This window comes from Dendrobates tinctorius, unplaced genomic scaffold, assembly GCF_039654945.1.
Source record: "Dendrobates tinctorius isolate UK_male_01 unplaced genomic scaffold, ASM3965494v1 ptg000116l, whole genome shotgun sequence".
Classification (NCBI taxonomy): domain Eukaryota; kingdom Metazoa; phylum Chordata; class Amphibia; order Anura; family Dendrobatidae; genus Dendrobates; species Dendrobates tinctorius.
Window position 1 is genome coordinate 35,706,169 of NW_027361784.1, and position 19,834 is coordinate 35,726,002.

A 19,834-nucleotide genomic window follows, 5' to 3' on the forward strand; every position below is an offset into this window, starting at 1 on the left:
GCCACTAGGAGTACAGCTCCTTACATTACATGTACAGTATGGGATGGCTGTAAGATGGCGGAGTTATAGCCACATCCACTAGGAGTACAGCTCCTTACATTACATGTACAGTATGAGATGGCTGTAAGATGGCGGAGTTATAGCCACAGCCACTAGGAGTACCGCTCCTTACATTACATGTACAGTATGAGATGGCTGTAAGATGGAGGAGTTAAAGCCACAGCCACTAGGAGTACAGCTCCTTACATTACATGTACATTATGAGATGGCTGTAAGATGGCGGAGTTATAGCCACTGTCACTAGGAGTACAGCTCCTTACATTACATGTACAGTATGAGATGGCTGTAAGATGGCGGAGTTATAGCCACAGTCACTAGGAGTACCGCTCCTTACATTACATGTACAGTATGAGATGGCTGTAAGATGGCGGAGTTATAGCCACAGTCACTAGGAGTACCGCTCCTTACATTGCATGTACAGTATGAGATGGCTGTAAGATGGCGGAGTTATAGCCACAGCCACTAGGAGTACCGCTCCTTACATTACATGTACAGTATGAGATGGCTGTAAGATGGAGGAGTTATAGCCACAGTCACTAGGAGTACCGCTCCTTACATTACATGTACAGTATGAGATGGCTGTAAGATGGAGGAGTTATAGCCACAGTCACTAGGAGTACCGCTCCTTACATTACATGTACAGTATGAGATGGCTGTAAGATGGAGGAGTTATAGCCACAGTCACTAGGAGTACCGCTCCTTACATTACATGTACAGTATGGGATGGCTGTAAGATGGCGGAGTTATAGCCACAGTCACTAGGAGTACCGCTCCTTACATTACATGTACAGTATGAGATGGCTGTAAGATGGAGGAGTTATAGCCACAGTCACTAGGAGTACCGCTCCTTACATTACATGTACAGTATGAGATGGCTGTAAGATGGCGGAGTTATAGCCACAGTCACTAGGAGTACAGCTCCTTACATTACATGTACAGTATGAGATGGCTGTAAGATGGAGGAGTTATAGCCACAGCCACTAGGAGTACAGCTCCTTACATTACATGTACAGTATGAGATGGCTGTAAGATGGAGGAGTTATAGCCACAGTCACTAGGAGTACAGCTCCTTACATTACATGTACAGTATGAGATGGCTGTAAGATGGCGGAGTTATAGCCACAGCCACTAGGAGTACAGCTACTTACATTACATGTACAGTATGGGATGGCTGTAAGATGGCGGAGTTATAGCCACAGCCACTAGGAGTACCGCTCCTTACATTACATGTACAGTATGGGATGGCTGTAAGATGGCGGAGTTATAGCCACAGCCACTAGGAGTACAGCTCCTTACATTACATGTACAGTATGGGATGGCTGTAAGATGGCGGAGTTATAGCCACAGCCACTAGGAGTACCGCTCCTTACATTACATGTACAGTATGGGATGGCTGTAAGATGGCGGAGTTATAGCCACAGCCACTAGGAGTACAGCTCCTTACATTACATGTACAGTATGAGATGGCTGTAAGATGGCGGAGTTATAGCCACAGTCACTAGGAGTACCGCTCCTTATGTAGGGTCGGTAGGGCGAGCTGGAGGGGTGGTCCCTCTTCTTACCGCGCAGAGACGAAAACAGAGACACGATGAGGCAGATTCTGGGTGCAACAGGTCCAAGTTTATTGTTCACCGTCCGACTGACGGTCCTCGCAGCACACCGCGATATCTCTCTCTCAGCCCTCCGTGTCCAGGGCCGCTTCAACACCGTACGTTACACTAGGGACGTATTTATACGTACCATCCCGTCTCACACTGTGACAATCCTGACAGCTCAGTCACTGTGGCCGCCTTAGGCCCGTACACCATCAGCACTTTACTGGCCAGTTTCGTCGTTACACATACGGTGTCCTTCACCCAGAGCCTCGTCTCTGCTACGGTCTTTTCCTGTCAGGACCACCCCCCTGACGTTTCCTCTCCTCAGTCCCCTTGGTCGGATTCTCCTCAGAGCACACAGACTGGCGTAGTCCTCCTGTCACCTGAGCTCCCCCTGGGGACTGGAACTTTCTGGAACCCTCCCTCAGTATTTATAACTCCCCTGGTTCCTTGAAACTGTCACTCTAACTGTCACCACGCCCCCCATGACCAACGGTTTCTAAAGCCCTAAGCTGCTGTAAAGTCCTTTGCTCACACTCCACCCTGCCATCTAATGGTCATCCCAAGGTACTGCACGTCCACTACACTTTCCTAGTTGTTTCCCCACTGTAATCACTGACTCCTACCTACACTGTGCAAACCTATCTTTCTTCACTCTGACTAGTCTGTCCGTCCGTCAGGTCACCTTCCCTACACTCCCCCTTCCTTTGTCCATTGTCGTCCTCGACAATCGTCATCCCTGCCTTCGTCGTTCTGAATCTACACCTACATTCTGTTGTCGGACCAGAAGTTGAGCCAAACCCACTATCTGCGGGGGCCGAACTATACTGGGAGCACTATGCTCTGAGCAGCCTACTGCTACTCACCAGCGCGCACGCCACATGACGTCTTTCAAATTGGGCAAGGTACACCCGTATTCTCTCTACGGCGTGTATCTTTCCCCTACTCTCCCCTACTGTTACCTTTCACTATCCGGTACGCCATGATCGAGGCCACTCACCTACCAGATCATTGCCGGCGCCCGCCTTTCCTTCTTCAGGGGTGTCCGTGGTGTTGGGGACCTGACCTAGGACGGCTGTCTTTCTCACGTCTTCCCACTCATTTTCCTTCTTTCAATTACATGTCATGGTCGGCGTCCCGGTCTCCCAGACCTCAACTCTTAGATCCCTACCGGATCTCACACTTTCCTTTGGTCCCGCAGACCTTCCCTTACCCGGACCTGTTGCATTTTACTTTGGCATATCATACAATAAACAACTTTATAATAGCACAAGTACCCATTTTTATATTATTTTTTTTTTTCATTTTCTTTTGCTTTAAAACTCAACGTTCAACAATAAACATCGCCAGTACTCCTTTTCCCTCCCCCTTCCTTGGACATGAACACTCCCTCTTGTCTTCGTATCCCCGTTCTGTCAAGTTTAAAAAGTAAACACAATCTATCCTGTAAGAGGAACATAGAAAAACAGACATAAAAATCACAGATAAACATTTCTTTTTTTTTTAAAAGCTGACCGCGAACTGTCCTTTTGACCTGCACAACGGTGCAACGAACTCCTGACAGTTCAATCCTCCTTTCGGTGGTCAGTAGTATGGGACCCCACAACCGTGGAGCTCCCAGGATGCAAGAAGTGTCCCTTTCTGCAAGATAGTATAAACGAGCCGTCCCGGGGGTCGTGCAGCCGCCATGCCAGCCTCTCCCCTCTCATGGAGCAGGTTCCAGACTTCCTGCCCCCTGGCCCTCTTCTTCTCTATAACTCCTGCGACCCAAACAGAGGGTCCGGCATGAGCCCTGGACTCCGGTGGGCGGGCCTCCACTGAAAAAGACCGCAAGACAGAAACGGCCGAAGATTTCTGTGGCCCAGCAGCCGCTGGGGTCAGGTGGCAAATGGGGACAACCGGGTCCTCGGGGGCTGGAATCACAGGGCCCGCTAAGTCGGTCGCAGCCGACTCCAGCAGCGGCATAACCGCGGCCTCAGGACAGGCCGCATCCACTACTTCCAACGGAGTCGGAGTAACGGCCGATTTCAACAATGCAGCTGCTATTAGCAGGGAAAGCGCAGCAGCATCTTCTTTGGGTGAGCTCTGCACTGGTGACTCCGGGCGGGGTAGTTCGGGGACATGAGCGGGGACCTCGCTCAGCTCTGCATACACCACGGGGCCCGTGGTAACTAGGCCTTCCGGTGCGCAGGGGGCCGCGTGCTGCAGCAGAATGGTGGGGGCCGCTTGCGGAGGCACTGGTAGGGCCGGGGGTACTCTCACCTTCCCCGGCGCTGCGGCCTCCGTTCCATCATCACGCAGTTTCCCCCGCAGCCTCCGTTCCTTGCTCCACTGTCCTGCGGGCCTTCCCTCCGGACTCGGGGGCTCCGCTGAGAAGTCCTCTGCTGGTATTGGTGGCAGCCGTTCTTGCTGACTCCCCTCAGGCTCCGCTCCCCGACTCAGCATCCCGCTGCCTGCCCGTAAATCTGAAGATGACTTCTGGTGCAGCTCCATCTCTCGCCGCCATTGCCACTCTAGGCGGCCGATGCCCCGACACCCGCAGCATCTCATACCGTCCGTTGGGCAGCACTCGAATGGCGTCAGACAGCCGCAGCCAAGTTTTTCTTCTGTGCCACTCCTCCTGCTGGGTGGGGCGTTGGCAGACCTTTCCATCCATCTGCCAGGGTCCAATATATGGAAACGTCGGTCTCCGGGCATATATTGCTTCCTTTTGGGGTACGTTGGAGCGGGTCCCAGTCCATTCTGAACAACTGCAAACACCCGGACCTCTTCTCTGCGCTGAAGTAATACCGCCATCTTGGGCAGAATCAGCTACTGCCTTGGATCCTCTGCAAGCAACACAGATCCGACACAGCGTCCCAATTTGTAATCCACAGGTCAATAATTGGTAGTCCACAGGTGTTTATAATCCGAAATCGAGCAGTCCAAGTTTTCCTCAGTCCTTCAGTTGCAGGCCTGCCGCAGAAGATAGCGTATTAGCGGCGGCGATCCTGCCGACTACGCCAAATGTAGGGTCGGTAGGGCGAGCTGGAGGGGTGGTCCCTCTTCTTACCGCGCAGAGACGAAAACAGAGACACGATGAGGCAGATTCTGGGTGCAACAGGTCCAAGTTTATTGTTCACCGTCCGACTGACGGTCCTCGCAGCACACCGCGATATCTCTCTCTCAGCCCTCCGTGTCCAGGGCCGCTTCAACACCGTACGTTACACTAGGGACGTATTTATACGTACCATCCCGTCTCACACTGTGACAATCCTGACAGCTCAGTCACTGTGGCCGCCTTAGGCCCGTACACCATCAGCACTTTACTGGCCAGTTTCGTCGTTACACATACGGTGTCCTTCACCCAGAGCCTCGTCTCTGCTACGGTCCTTTCCTGTCAGGACCACCCTCCTGACGTTTCCTCTCCTCAGTCCCCTTGGTCGGATTCTCCTCAGGGCACACAGACTGGTGTAGTCCTCCTGTCACCTGAGCTCCCCCTGGGGACTGGAACTTTCTGGAACCCTCCCTCAGTATTTATAACTCCCCCGGTTCCTTGAAACTGTCACTCTAACTGTCACCACTCCCCCCATGACCAACGGTTTCTAAAGCCCTAAGCTGCTGTAAAGTCCTTTGCTCACACTCCACCCTGCCATCTAATGGTCATCCCAAGGTACTGCACGTCCACTACACTTTCCTAGTTGTTTCCCCACTGTAATCACTGACTCCTACCTACACTGTGCAAACCTATCTTTCTTCACTCTGACTAGTCCGTCCGTCCGTCAGGTCACCTTCCCTACACTTACATTACATGTACAGTATGAGATGGCTGTAAGATGGCGGAGTTATAGCCACAGCCACTAGGAGTACAGCTCCTTACATTACATGTACAGTATGGGATGGCTGTAAGATGGAGGAGTTATAGCCACAGCCACTAGGAGTACAGCTCCTTACATTACATGTACAGTATGAGATGGCTGTAAGATGGAGGAGTTATAGCCACAGCCACTAGGAGTACCGCTCCTTACATTACATGTACAGTATGAGATGGCTGTAAGATGGAGGAGTTATAGCCACAGCCACTAGGAGTACCGCTCCTTACATTACATGTACAGTATGAGATGGCTGTAAGATGGAGGAGTTATAGCCACAGCCACTAGGAGTACAGCTCCTTACATTACATGTACAGTATGAGATGGCTGTAAGATGGAGGAGTTATAGCCACAGTCACTAGGAGTACAGCTCCTTACATTACATGTACATTATGGGATGGCTGTAAGATGGAGGAGTTATAGCCACAGCCACTAGGAGTACAGCTCCTTACATTACATGTACAGTATGGGATGGCTGTAAGATGGCGGAGTTATAGCCACAGCCACTAAGAGTACAGCTCCTTACATTACATGTACAGTATGGGATGGCTGTAAGATGGAGGAGTTATAGCCACAGCCACTAGGAGTACAGCTCCTTACATTACATGTACAGTATGGGATGGCTGTAAGATGGAAGAGTTATAGCCACAGCCACTAGGAGTACAGCTCCTTACATTACATGTACATTATGGGATGGCTGTAAGATGGAGGAGTTATAGCCACAGCCACTAGGAGTACAGCTCCTTACATTACATGTACAGTATGGGATGGCTGTAAGATGGAAGAGTTATAGCCACAGTCACTAGGAGTACAGCTCCTTACATTACATGTACAGTATGAGATGGCTGTAAGATGGAGGAGTTATAGCCACAGTCACTAGGAGTACAGCTCCTTACATTACATGTACAGTATGAGATGGCTGTAAGATGGAGGAGTTATAGCCACAGTCACTAGGAGTACCGCTCCTTACATTACATGTACATTATGGGATGGCTGTAAGATGGAGGAGTTATAGCCACAGCCACTAAGAGTACAGCTCCTTACATTACATGTACAGTATGGGATGGCTGTAAGATGGCGGAGTTATAGCCACAGCCACTAGGAGTACCGCTCCTTACATTACATGTACATTATGGGATGGCTGTAAGATGGAGGAGTTATAGCTGCAGCCACTAGGAGTACAGCTCCTTACATTACATGTACAGTATGGGATGGCTGTAAGATGGCGGAGTTATAGTCACAGCCACTAAGAGTACAGCTCCTTACATTACATGTACAGTATGGGATGGCTGTAAGATGGAGGAGTTATAGCCACAGCCACTAGGAGTACAGCTCCTTACATTACATGTACAGTATGAGATGGCTGTAAGATGGCGGAGTTATAGCCACAGTCACTAAGAGTACAGCTCCTTACATTACATGTACAGTATGAGATGGCTGTAAGATGGAGGAGTTATAGCCACAGCCACTAGGAGTACCGCTCCTTACATTACATGTATAGTATGAGATGGCTGTAAGATGGCGGAGTTATAGCCACAGTCACTAGGAGTACCGCTCCTTACATTACATGTACAGTATGAGATGGCTGTAAGATGGAGGAGTTATAGCCACAGCCACTAGGAGTACAGCTCCTTACATTACATGTACAGTATGGGATGGCTGTAAGATGGAGGAGTTATAGCCACAGTCACTAGGAGTACCGCTCCTTACATTACATGTACAGTATGAGATGGCTGTAAGATGGAGGAGTTATAGCCACAGCCACTAGGAGTACAGCTCCTTACATTACATGTACAGTATGGGATGGCTGTAAGATGGAGAAGTTATAGCCACAGTCACTAGGAGTACCGCTCCTTACATTACATGTACAGTATGAGATGGCTGTAAGATGGAGGAGTTATAGCCACAGCCACTAGGAGTACAGCTCCTTACATTACATGTACAGTATGGGATGGCTGTAAGATGGAGGAGTTATAGCCACAGCCACTAAGAGTACAGCTCCTTACATTACATGTACAGTATGGGATGGCTGTAAGATGGAGGAGTTATAGCCACAGCCACTAAGAGTACAGCTCCTTACATTACATGTACAGTATGGGATGGCTGTAAGATGGAGGAGTTATAGCCACAGCCACTAGGAGTACAGCTCCTTACATTACATGTACAGTATGAGATGGCTGTAAGATGGCGGAGTTATAGCCACAGTCACTAAGAGTACAGCTCCTTACATTACATGTACAGTATGAGATGGCTGTAAGATGGAGGAGTTATAGCCACAGCCACTAGGAGTACAGCTCCTTACATTACATGTACAGTATGAGATGGCTGTAAGATGGAGGAGTTATAGCCACAGTCACTAGGAGTACCGCTCCTTACATTACATGTACAGTATGGGATGGCTGTAAGATGGAGGAGTTATAGCCACAGTCACTAGGAGTACAGCTCCTTACATTACATGTACAGTATGGGATGGCTGTAAGATGGAGGAGTTATAGCCACAGCCACTAGGAGTACAGCTCCTTACATTACATGTACAGTATGGGATGGCTGTAAGATGGCGGAGTTATAGCCACAGTCACTAGAAGTACAGCTCCTTACATTACATGTACAGTATGGGATGGCTGTAAGATGGAGGAGTTATAGCCACAGTCACTAGGAGTACCGCTCCTTACATTACATGTACAGTATGGGATGGCTGTAAGATGGAGGAGTTATAGCCACAGCCACTAGGAGTACCGCTCCTTACATTACATGTACAGTATGAGATGGCTGTAAGATGGAGGAGTTATAGCCACAGCCACTAGGAGTACAGCTCCTTACATTACATGTACAGTATGAGATGGCTGTAAGATGGAGGAGTTATAGCCACAGCCACTAGGAGTACAGCTCCTTACATTACATGTACAGTATGGGATGGCTGTAAGATGGCGGAGTTATAGCCACAGCCACTAGGAGTACAGCTCCTTACATTACATGTACAGTATGAGATGGCTGTAAGATGGAGGAGTTATAGCCACAGCCACTAGGAGTACAGCTCCTTACATTACATGTACAGTATGAGATGGCTGTAAGATGGCGGAGTTATAGCCACAGCCACTAGGAGTACAGCTCCTTACATTACATGTACAGTATGAGATGGCTGTAAGATGGCGGAGTTATAGCCACAGCCACTAGGAGTACAGCTCCTTACATTACATGTACAGTATGAGATGGCTGTAAGATGGCGGAGTTATAGCCACAGTCACTAAGAGTACAGCTCCTTACATTACATGTACAGTATGAGATGGCTGTAAGATGGAGGAGTTATAGCCACAGCCTCTAAGAGTACAGCTCCTTACATTACATGTACAGTATGGGATGGCTGTAAGATGGAGGAGTTATAGCCACAGCCACTAGGAGTACAGCTCCTTACATTACATGTACAGTATGAGATGGCTGTAAGATGGAGGAGTTATAGCCACAGCCACTAAGAGTACAGCTCCTTACATTACATGTACAGTATGGGATGGCTGTAAGATGGAGGAGTTATAGCCACAGCCACTAGGAGTACAGCTCCTTACATTACATGTACAGTATGAGATGGCTGTAAGATGGAGGAGTTATAGCCACAGCCACTAGGAGTACAGCTCCTTACATTACATGTACAGTATGGGATGCCTGTAAGATGGCGGAGTTATAGCCACAGCCACTAGGAGTACAGCTCCTTACATTACATGTACAGTATGAGATGGCTGTAAGATGGAGGAGTTATAGCCACAGCCACTAGGAGTACAGCTCCTTACATTACATGTACAGTATGAGATGGCTGTAAGATGGAGGAGTTATAGCCACAGCCACTAGGAGTACCGCTCCTTACATTACATGTACAGTATGGGATGGCTGTAAGATGGAGGAGTTATAGCCACAGCCACTAGGAGTACAGCTCCTTACATTACATGTACAGTATGAGATGGCTGTAAGATGGAGGAGTTATAGCCACAGCCACTAGGAGTACAGCTCCTTACATTACATGTACAGTATGAGATGGCTGTAAGATGGAGGAGTTATAGCCACAGCCACTAGGAGTACAGCTCCTTACATTACATGTACAGTATGAGATGGCTGTAAGATAGAGGAGTTATAGCCACAGCCACTAGGAGTACAGCTCCTTACATTACATGTACAGTATGAGATGGCTGTAAGATGGAGGAGTTATAGCCACAGCCACTAGGAGTACAGCTCCTTACATTACATGTACAGTATGGGATGCCTGTAAGATGGCGGAGTTATAGCCACAGCCACTAGGAGTACCGCTCCTTACATTACATGTACAGTATGGGATGGCTGTAAGATGGCGGCGTTATAGCCACAGCCACTAGGAGTACCGCTACTTACATTACATGTACAGTATGGGATGGCTGTAAGATGGAGGAGTTATAGCCACAGCCACTAGGAGTACAGCTCCTTACATTACATGTACAGTATGGGATGGCTGTAAGATGGAGGAGTTATAGCCACAGCCACTAGGAGTACAGCTCCTTACATTACATGTACAGTATGGGATGGCTGTAAGATGGAGGAGTTATAGCCACAGCCACTAGGAGTACCGCTACTTACATTACATGTACAGTATGGGATGGCTGTAAGATGGAGGAGTTATAGCCACAGCCACTAGGAGTACAGCTCCTTACATTACATGTACAGTATGGGATGGCTGTAAGATGGAGGAGTTATAGCCACAGCCACTAGGAGTACAGCTCCTTACATTACATGTACAGTATGGGATGGCTGTAAGATGGCGGAGTTATAGCCACAGCCACTAGGAGTACAGCTCCTTACATTACATGTACAGTATGGGATGGCTGTAAGATGGCGGAGTTATAGCCACAGCCACTAGGAGTACAGCTCCTTACATTACATGTACAGTATGAGATGGCTGTAAGATGGAGGAGTTATAGCCACAGCCACTAGGAGTACAGCTCCTTACATTACATGTACAGTATGGGATGGCTGTAAGATGGCGGAGTTATAGCCACAGCCACTAGGAGTACAGCTCCTTACATTACATGTACAGTATGGGATGGCTGTAAGATGGCGGAGTTATAGCCACAGCCACTAGGAGTACAGCTCCTTACATTACATGTACAGTATGAGATGGCTGTAAGATGGCGGAGTTATAGCCACAGCCACTAGGAGTACCGCTCCTTACATTACATGTACAGTATGGGATGGCTGTAAGATGGCGGAGTTATAGCCACAGCCACTAGGAGTACAGCTCCTTACATTACATGTACAGTATGAGATGGCTGTAAGATGGCGGAGTTATAGCCACAGCCACTAGGAGTACCGCTACTTACATTACATGTACAGTATGGGATGGCTGTAAGATGGAGGAGTTATAGCCACAGCCACTAGGAGTACCGCTACTTACATTACATGTACAGTATGGGATGGCTGTAAGATGGAGGAGTTATAGCCACAGCCACTAGGAGTACTGCTCCTTACATTACATGTACAGTATGGGATGGCTGTAAGATGGAGGAGTTATAGCCACAGCCACTAGGAGTACAGCTCCTTACATTACATGTACAGTATGGGATGGCTGTAAGATGGAGGAGTTATAGCCACAGCCACTAGGAGTACCGCTACTTACATTACATGTACAGTATGGGATGGCTGTAAGATGGAGGATTTATAGCCACAGCCACTAGGAGTACAGCTCCTTACATTACATGTACAGTATGAGATGGCTGTAAGATGGAGGAGTTATAGCCACAGCCACTAGGAGTACAGCTCTTTACATTACATGTACAGTATGGGATGGCTGTAAGATGGAGGAGTTATAGCCACAGTCACTAGGAGTACAGCTCCTTACATTACATGTACAGTATGAGATGGCTGTAAGATGGAGGAGTTATAGCCACAGCCACTAGGAGTACCGCTCCTTACATTACATGTACAGTATGGGATGGCTGTAAGATGGAGGAGTTATAGCCACAGCCACTAGGAGTACAGCTCCTTACATTACATGTACAGTATGGGATGGCTGTAAGATGGCGGAGTTATAGCCACAGTCACTAGGAGTACAGCTCCTTACATTACATGTACAGTATGGGATGGCTGTAAGATGGAGGAGTTATAGCCACAGCCACTAGGAGTACAGCTCCTTACATTACATGTACAGTATGGGATGGCTGTAAGATGGCGGAGTTATAGCCACAGCCACTAGGAGTATTGCTCCTTACATTACATGTACAGTATGAGATGGCTGTAAGATGGAGGAGTTATAGCCACAGCCACTAGGAGTACCGCTCCTTACATTACATGTACAGTATGAGATGGCTGTAAGATGGAGGAGTTATAGCCACAGCCACTAGGAGTACCGCTCCTTACATTACATGTACAGTATGGGATGGCTGTAAGATGGAGGAGTTATAGCCACAGCCACTAGGAGTACAGCTCCTTACATTACATGTACAGTATGGGATGGCTGTAAGATGGAGGAGTTATAGCCACAGTCACTAGGAGTACAGCTCCTTACATTACATGTACAGTATGGGATGGCTGTAAGATGGAGGAGTTATAGCCACAGCCACTAGGAGTACAGCTCCTTACATTACATGTACAGTATGGGATGGCTGTAAGATGGCGGAGTTATAGCCACAGTCACTAGGAGTACAGCTCCTTACATTACATGTACAGTATGGGATGGCTGTAAGATGGAGGAGTTATAGCCACAGCCACTAGGAGTATTGCTCCTTACATTACATGTACAGTATGAGATGGCTGTAAGATGGAGGAGTTATAGCCACAGCCACTAGGAGTACCGCTCCTTACATTACATGTACAGTATGGGATGGCTGTAAGATGGAGGAGTTATAGCCACAGCCACTAGGAGTACAGCTCCTTACATTACATGTACAGTATGGGATGGCTGTAAGATGGCGGAGTTATAGCCACAGTCACTAGGAGTACAGCTCCTTACATTACATGTACAGTATGGGATGGCTGTAAGATGGAGGAGTTATAGCCACAGCCACTAGGAGTACCGCTACTTACATTACATGTACAGTATGGGATGGCTGTAAGATGGAGGAGTTATAGCCACAGCCACTAGGAGTACCGCTACTTACATTACATGTACAGTATGGGATGGCTGTAAGATGGAGGAGTTATAGCCACAGCCACTAGGAGTATTGCTCCTTACATTACATGTACAGTATGAGATGGCTGTAAGATGGAGGAGTTATAGCCACAGCCACTAGGAGTACCGCTCCTTACATTACATGTACAGTATGGGATGGCTGTAAGATGGAGGAGTTATAGCCACAGCCACTAGGAGTACCGCTACTTACATTACATGTACAGTATGGGATGGCTGTAAGATGGAGGAGTTATAGCCACAGCCACTAGGAGTACAGCTCCTTACATTACATGTACAGTATGGGATGGCTGTAAGATGGCGGAGTTATAGCCACAGCCACTAGGAGTACAGCTCCTTACATTACATGTACAGTATGGGATGGCTGTAAGATGGAGGAGTTATAGCCACAGCCACTAGGAGTACAGCTCCTTACATTACATGTACAGTATGAGATGGCTGTAAGATGGAGGAGTTATAGCCACAGCCACTAGGAGTACCGCTCCTTACATTACATGTACAGTATGGGATGGCTGTAAGATGGCGGAGTTATAGCCACAGTCACTAGGAGTACAGCTCCTTACATTACATGTACTGTATGGGATGGCTGTAAGATGGAGGAGTTATAGCCACAGCCACTAGGAGTACAGCTCCTTACATTACATGTACAGTATGAGATGGCTGTAAGATGGAGGAGTTATAGCCACAGCCACTAGGAGTACCGCTCCTTACATTACATGTACAGTATGGGATGGCTGTAAGATGGCGGAGTTATAGCCACAGCCACTAGGAGTACAGCTCCTTACATTACATGTACAGTATGAGATGGCTGTAAGATGGAGGAGTTATAGCCACAGCCACTAGGAGTACAGCTCCTTACATTACATGTACAGTATGAGATGGCTGTAAGATGGAGGAGTTATAGCCACAGCCACTAGGAGTACAGCTCCTTACATTACATGTACAGTATGAGATGGCTGTAAGATGGAGGAGTTATAGCCACAGCCACTAGGAGTACAGCTCCTTACATTACATGTACAGTATGGGATGGCTGTAAGATGGCGGAGTTATAGCCACAGCCACTAGGAGTACAGCTCCTTACATTACATGTACAGTATGGGATGGCTGTAAGATGGAGGAGTTATAGCCACAGTCACTAGGAGTACTGCTCCTTACATTACATGTACAGTATGAGATGGCTGTAAGATGGAGGAGTTATAGCCACAGCCACTAGGAGTACCGCTCCTTACATTACATGTACAGTATGGGATGGCTGTAAGATGGCGGAGTTATAGCCACAGCCACTAGGAGTACAGCTCCTTACATTACATGTACAGTATGAGATGGCTGTAAGATGGCGGAGTTATAGCCACAGCCACTAGGAGTACAGCTCCTTACATTACATGTACAGTATGAGATGGCTGTAAGATGGAGGAGTTATAGCCACAGCCACTAGGAGTACCGCTACTTACATTACATGTACAGTATGGGATGGCTGTAAGATGGCGGAGTTATAGCCACAGCCACTAGGAGTACAGCTCCTTACATTACATGTACAGTATGAGATGGCTGTAAGATGGAGGAGTTATAGCCACAGCCACTAGGAGTACAGCTCCTTACATTACATGTACAGTATGAGATGGCTGTAAGATGGAGGAGTTATAGCCACAGCCACTAGGAGTACAGCTCCTTACATTACATGTACAGTATGAGATGGCTGTAAGATGGCGGAGTTATAGCCACAGCCACTAGGAGTACCGCTCCTTACATTACATGTACAGTATGGGATGGCTGTAAGATGGAGGAGTTATAGCCACAGCCACTAGGAGTACAGCTCCTTACATTACATGTACAGTATGGGATGACTGTAAGATGGCGGAGTTATAGCCACAGCCACTAGGAGTACAGCTCCTTACATTACATGTACAGTATGGGATGGCTGTAAGATGGAGGAGTTATAGCCACAGCCACTAGGAGTACAGCTCCTTACATTACATGTACAGTATGAGATGGCTGTAAGATGGCGGAGTTATAGCCACAGCCACTAGGAGTACAGCTCCTTACATTACATGTACAGTATGGGATGGCTGTAAGATGGAGGAGTTATAGCCACAGTCACTAGGAGTACAGCTCCTTACATTACATGTACAGTATGGGATGGCTGTAAGATGGCGGAGTTATAGCCACAGCCACTAGGAGTACAGCTCCTTACATTACATGTACAGTATGGGATGGCTGTAAGATGGAGGAGTTATAGCCACAGTCACTAGGAGTACAGCTCCTTACATTACATGTACAGTATGGGATGGCTGTAAGATGGAGGAGTTATAGCCACAGCCACTAGGAGTACAGCTCCTTACATTACATGTACAGTATGGGATGGCTGTAAGATGGCGGAGTTATAGCCACAGCCACTAGGAGTACAGCTCCTTACATTACATGTACAGTATGGGATGGCTGTAAGATGGAGGAGTTATAGCCACAGTCACTAGGAGTACAGCTCCTTACATTACATGTACAGTATGGGATGGCTGTAAGATGGAGGAGTTATAGCCACAGTCACTAGGAGTACAGCTCCTTACATTACATGTACAGTATGAGATGGCTGTAAGATGGAGGAGTTATAGCCACAGCCACTAGGAGTACCGCTCCTTACATTACATGTACAGTATGGGATGGCTGTAAGATGGAGGAGTTATAGCCACAGCCACTAGGAGTACAGCTCCTTACATTACATGTACAGTATGGGATGGCTGTAAGATGGAGGAGTTATAGCCACAGCCACTAGGAGTACAGCTCCTTACATTACATGTACAGTATGGGATGGCTGTAAGATGGAGGAGTTATAGCCACAGCCACTAGGAGTACAGCTCCTTACATTACATGTACAGTATGGGATGGCTGTAAGATGGAGGAGTTATAGCCACAGCCACTAGGAGTACAGCTCCTTACATTACATGTACAGTATGGGATGGCTGTAAGATGGAGGAGTTATAGCCACAGCCACTAGGAGTACAGCTCCTTACATTACATGTACAGTATGGGATGGCTGTAAGATGGAGGAGTTATAGCCACAGCCACTAGGAGTACAGCTCCTTACATTACATGTACAGTATGAGATGGCTGTAAGATGGAGGAGTTATAGCCACAGCCACTAGGAGTACAGCTCCTTACATTACATGTACAGTATGGGATGGCTGTAAGATGGAGGAGTTATAGCCACAGCCACTAGGAGTACCGCTCCTTACATTACATGTACAGTATGGGATGGCTGTAAGATGGCGGAGTTATAGCCACAGCCACTAGGAGTACAGCTCCTTACATTACATGTACAGTATGGGATGGCTGTAAGATGGAGGAGTTATAGCCACAGCCACTAGGAGTACAGCTCCTTACATTACATGTACAGTATGGGATGGCTGTAAGATGGAGGAGTTATAGCCACAGCCACTAGGAGTACAGCTCCTTACATTACATGTACAGTATGGGATGGCTGTAAGATGGAGGAGTTATAGCCACAGCCACTAGGAGTACAGCTCCTTACATTACATGTACAGTATGGGATGGCTGTAAGATGGAGGAGTTATAGCCACAGCCACTAGGAGTACCGCTCCTTACATTACATGTACAGTATGAGATGGCTGTAAGATGGAGGAGTTATAGCCACAGCCACTAGGAGTACAGCTCCTTACATTACATGTACAGTATGGGATGGCTGTAAGATGGAGGAGTTATAGCCACAGCCACTAGGAGTACTGCTCCTTACATTACATGTACAGTATGGGATGGCTGTAAGATGGAGGAGTTATAGCCACAGCCACTAGGAGTACAGCTCCTTACATTACATGTACAGTATGGGATGGCTGTAAGATGGCGGAGTTATAGCCACAGCCACTAGGAGTACAGCTCCTTACATTACATGTACAGTATGGGATGGCTGTAAGATGGAGGAGTTATAGCCACAGCCACTAGGAGTACCGCTCCTTACATTACATGTACAGTATGGGATGGCTGTAAGATGGCGGAGTTATAGCCACAGCCACTAGGAGTACAGCTCCTTACATTACATGTATAGTATGGGATGGCTGTAAGATGGAGGAGTTATAGCCACAGCCACTAGGAGTACAGCTCCTTACATTACATGTACAGTATGGGATGGCTGTAAGATGGAGGAGTTATAGCCACAGCCACTAGGAGTACCGCTCCTTACATTACATGTACAGTATGGGATGGCTGTAAGATGGAGGAGTTATAGCCACAGCCACTAGGAGTACCGCTCCTTACATTACATGTATAGTATGGGATGGCTGTAAGATGGAGGAGTTATAGCCACAGCCACTAGGAGTACAGCTCCTTACATTACATGTACAGTATGGGATGGCTGTAAGATGGAGGAGTTATAGCCACAGCCACTAGGAGTACCGCTCCTTACATTACATGTACAGTATGGGATGGCTGTAAGATGGATGAGTTATAGCCACAGCCACTAGGAGTACCGCTCCTTACATTACATGTACAGTATGGGATGGCTGTAAGATGGAGGAGTTATAGCCACAGCCACTAGGAGTACAGCTCCTTACATTACATGTACAGTATGGGATGGCTGTAAGATGGAGGAGTTATAGCCACAGCCACTAGGAGTACCGCTCCTTACATTACATGTACAGTATGGGATGGCTGTAAGATGGAGGAGTTATAGCCACAGCCACTAGGAGTACCGCTCCTTACATTACATGTACAGTATGAGATGGCTGTAAGATGGATGAGTTATAGCCACAGCCACTAGGAGTACAGCTCCTTACATTACATGTACAGTATGAGATGGCTGTAAGATGGATGAGTTATAGCCACAGCCACTAGGAGTACAGCTCCTTACATTACATGTACAGTATGGGATGGCTGTAAGATGGAGGAGTTATAGCCACAGCCACTAGGAGTACCGCTCCTTACATTACATGTACAGTATGGGATGGCTGTAAGATGGAGGAGTTATAGCCACAGCCACTAGGAGTACCGCTCCTTACATTACATGTACAGTATGGGATGGCTGTAAGATGGATGAGTTATAGCCACAGCCACTAGGAGTACAGCTCCTTACATTACATGTACAGTATGAGATGGCTGTAAGATGGATGAGTTATAGCCACAGCCACTAGGAGTACAGCTCCTTACATTACATGTACAGTATGGGATGGCTGTAAGATGGAGGAGTTATAGCCACAGCCACTAGGAGTACCGCTCCTTACATTACATGTACAGTATGGGATGGCTGTAAGATGGAGGAGTTATAGCCACAGCCACTAGGAGTACCGCTCCTTACATTACATGTACAGTATGGGATGGCTGTAAGATGGCGGAGTTATAGCCACAGCCACTAGGAGTACAGCTCCTTACATTACATGTATAGTATGGGATGGCTGTAAGATGGAGGAGTTATAGCCACAGCCACTAGGAGTACAGCTCCTTACATTACATGTATAGTATGGGATGGCTGTAAGATGGAGGAGTTATAGCCACAGCCACTAGGAGTACAGCTCCTTACATTACATGTACAGTATGGGATGGCTGTAAGATGGAGGAGTTATAGCCACAGCCACTAGGAGTACCGCTCCTTACATTACATGTACAGTATGGGATGGCTGTAAGATGGAGGAGTTATAGCCACAGCCACTAGGAGTACCGCTCCTTACATTACATGTACAGTATGGGATGGCTGTAAGATGGAGGAGTTATAGCCACAGCCACTAGGAGTACTGCTCCTTACATTACATGTACAGTATGGGATGGCTGTAAGATGGATGAGTTATAGCCACAGCCACTAGGAGTACCGCTCCTTACATTACATGTACAGTATGAGATGGCTGTAAGATGGATGAGTTATAGCCACAGCCACTAGGAGTACAGCTCCTTACATTACATGTACAGTATGGGATGGCTGTAAGATGGAGGAGTTATAGCCACAGCCACTAGGAGTACAGCTCCTTACATTACATGTACAGTATGGGATGGCTGTAAGATGGATGAGTTATAGCCACAGCCACTAGGAGTACAGCTCCTTACATTACATGTACAGTATGAGATGGCTGTAAGATGGAGGAGTTATAGCCACAGCCACTAGGAGTACAGCTCCTTACATTACATGTACAGTATGGGATGGCTGTAAGATGGAGGAGTTATAGCCACAGCCACTAGGAGTACAGCTCCTTACATTACATGTACAGTATGGGATGGCTGTAAGATGGAGGAGTTATAGCCACAGCCACTAGGAGTACCGCTCCTTACATTACATGTACAGTATGGGATGGCTGTAAGATGGCGGAGTTATAGCCACAGTCACTAGGAGTACCGCTCCTTACATTACATGTACAGTATGGGATGGCTGTAAGATGGAGGAGTTATAGCCACAGCCACTAGGAGTACAGCTCCTTACATTACATGTACAGTATGGGATGGCTGTAAGATGGCGGAGTTATAGCCACAGTCACTAGGAGTACCGCTCCTTACATTACATGTACAGTATGGGATGGCTGTAAGATGGAGGAGTTATAGCCACAGCCACTAGGAGTACCGCTCCTTACATTACATGTACAGTATGGGATGGCTGTAAGATGGAGGAGTTATAGCCACAGCCACTAGGAGTACCGCTCCTTACATTACATGTACAGTATGGGATGGCTGTAAGATGGAGGAGTTATAGCCACAGTCACTAGGAGTACCGCTCCTTACATTACATGTACAGTATGGGATGGCTGTAAGATGGAGGAGTTATAGCCACAGCCACTAGGAGTACCGCTCCTTACATTACATGTACAGTATGGGATGGCTGTAAGATGGAGGAGTTATAGCCACAGCCACTAGGAGTACAGCTCCTTACATTACATGTACAGTATGGGATGGCTGTAAGATGGAGGAGTTATAGCCACAGCCACTAGGAGTACTGCTCCTTACATTACATGTACAGTATGGGATGGCTGTAAGATGGAGGAGTTATAGCCACAGCCACTAGGAGTACAGCTCCTTACAATACATGTACAGTATGGGATGACTGTAAGATGGAGGAGTTATAGCCACAGCCACTAGGAGTACAGCTCCTTACATTACATGTACAGTATGGGATGACTGTAAGATGGAGGAGTTATAGCCACAGCCACTAGGAGTACTGCTCCTTACATTACATGTACAGTATGGGATGACTGTAAGATGGAGGA

General features: G+C 47.4%; 1 protein-coding gene across 1 annotated transcript in view; it reads left to right on the plus strand.

Moving 5' to 3' along the window:
* Positions 1 to 19,834, plus strand: part of TG (thyroglobulin) — a 249,352-nt gene that overhangs the window by 41,427 nt on the left and 188,091 nt on the right. The gene's annotated exons all lie outside the window — the stretch shown is intronic.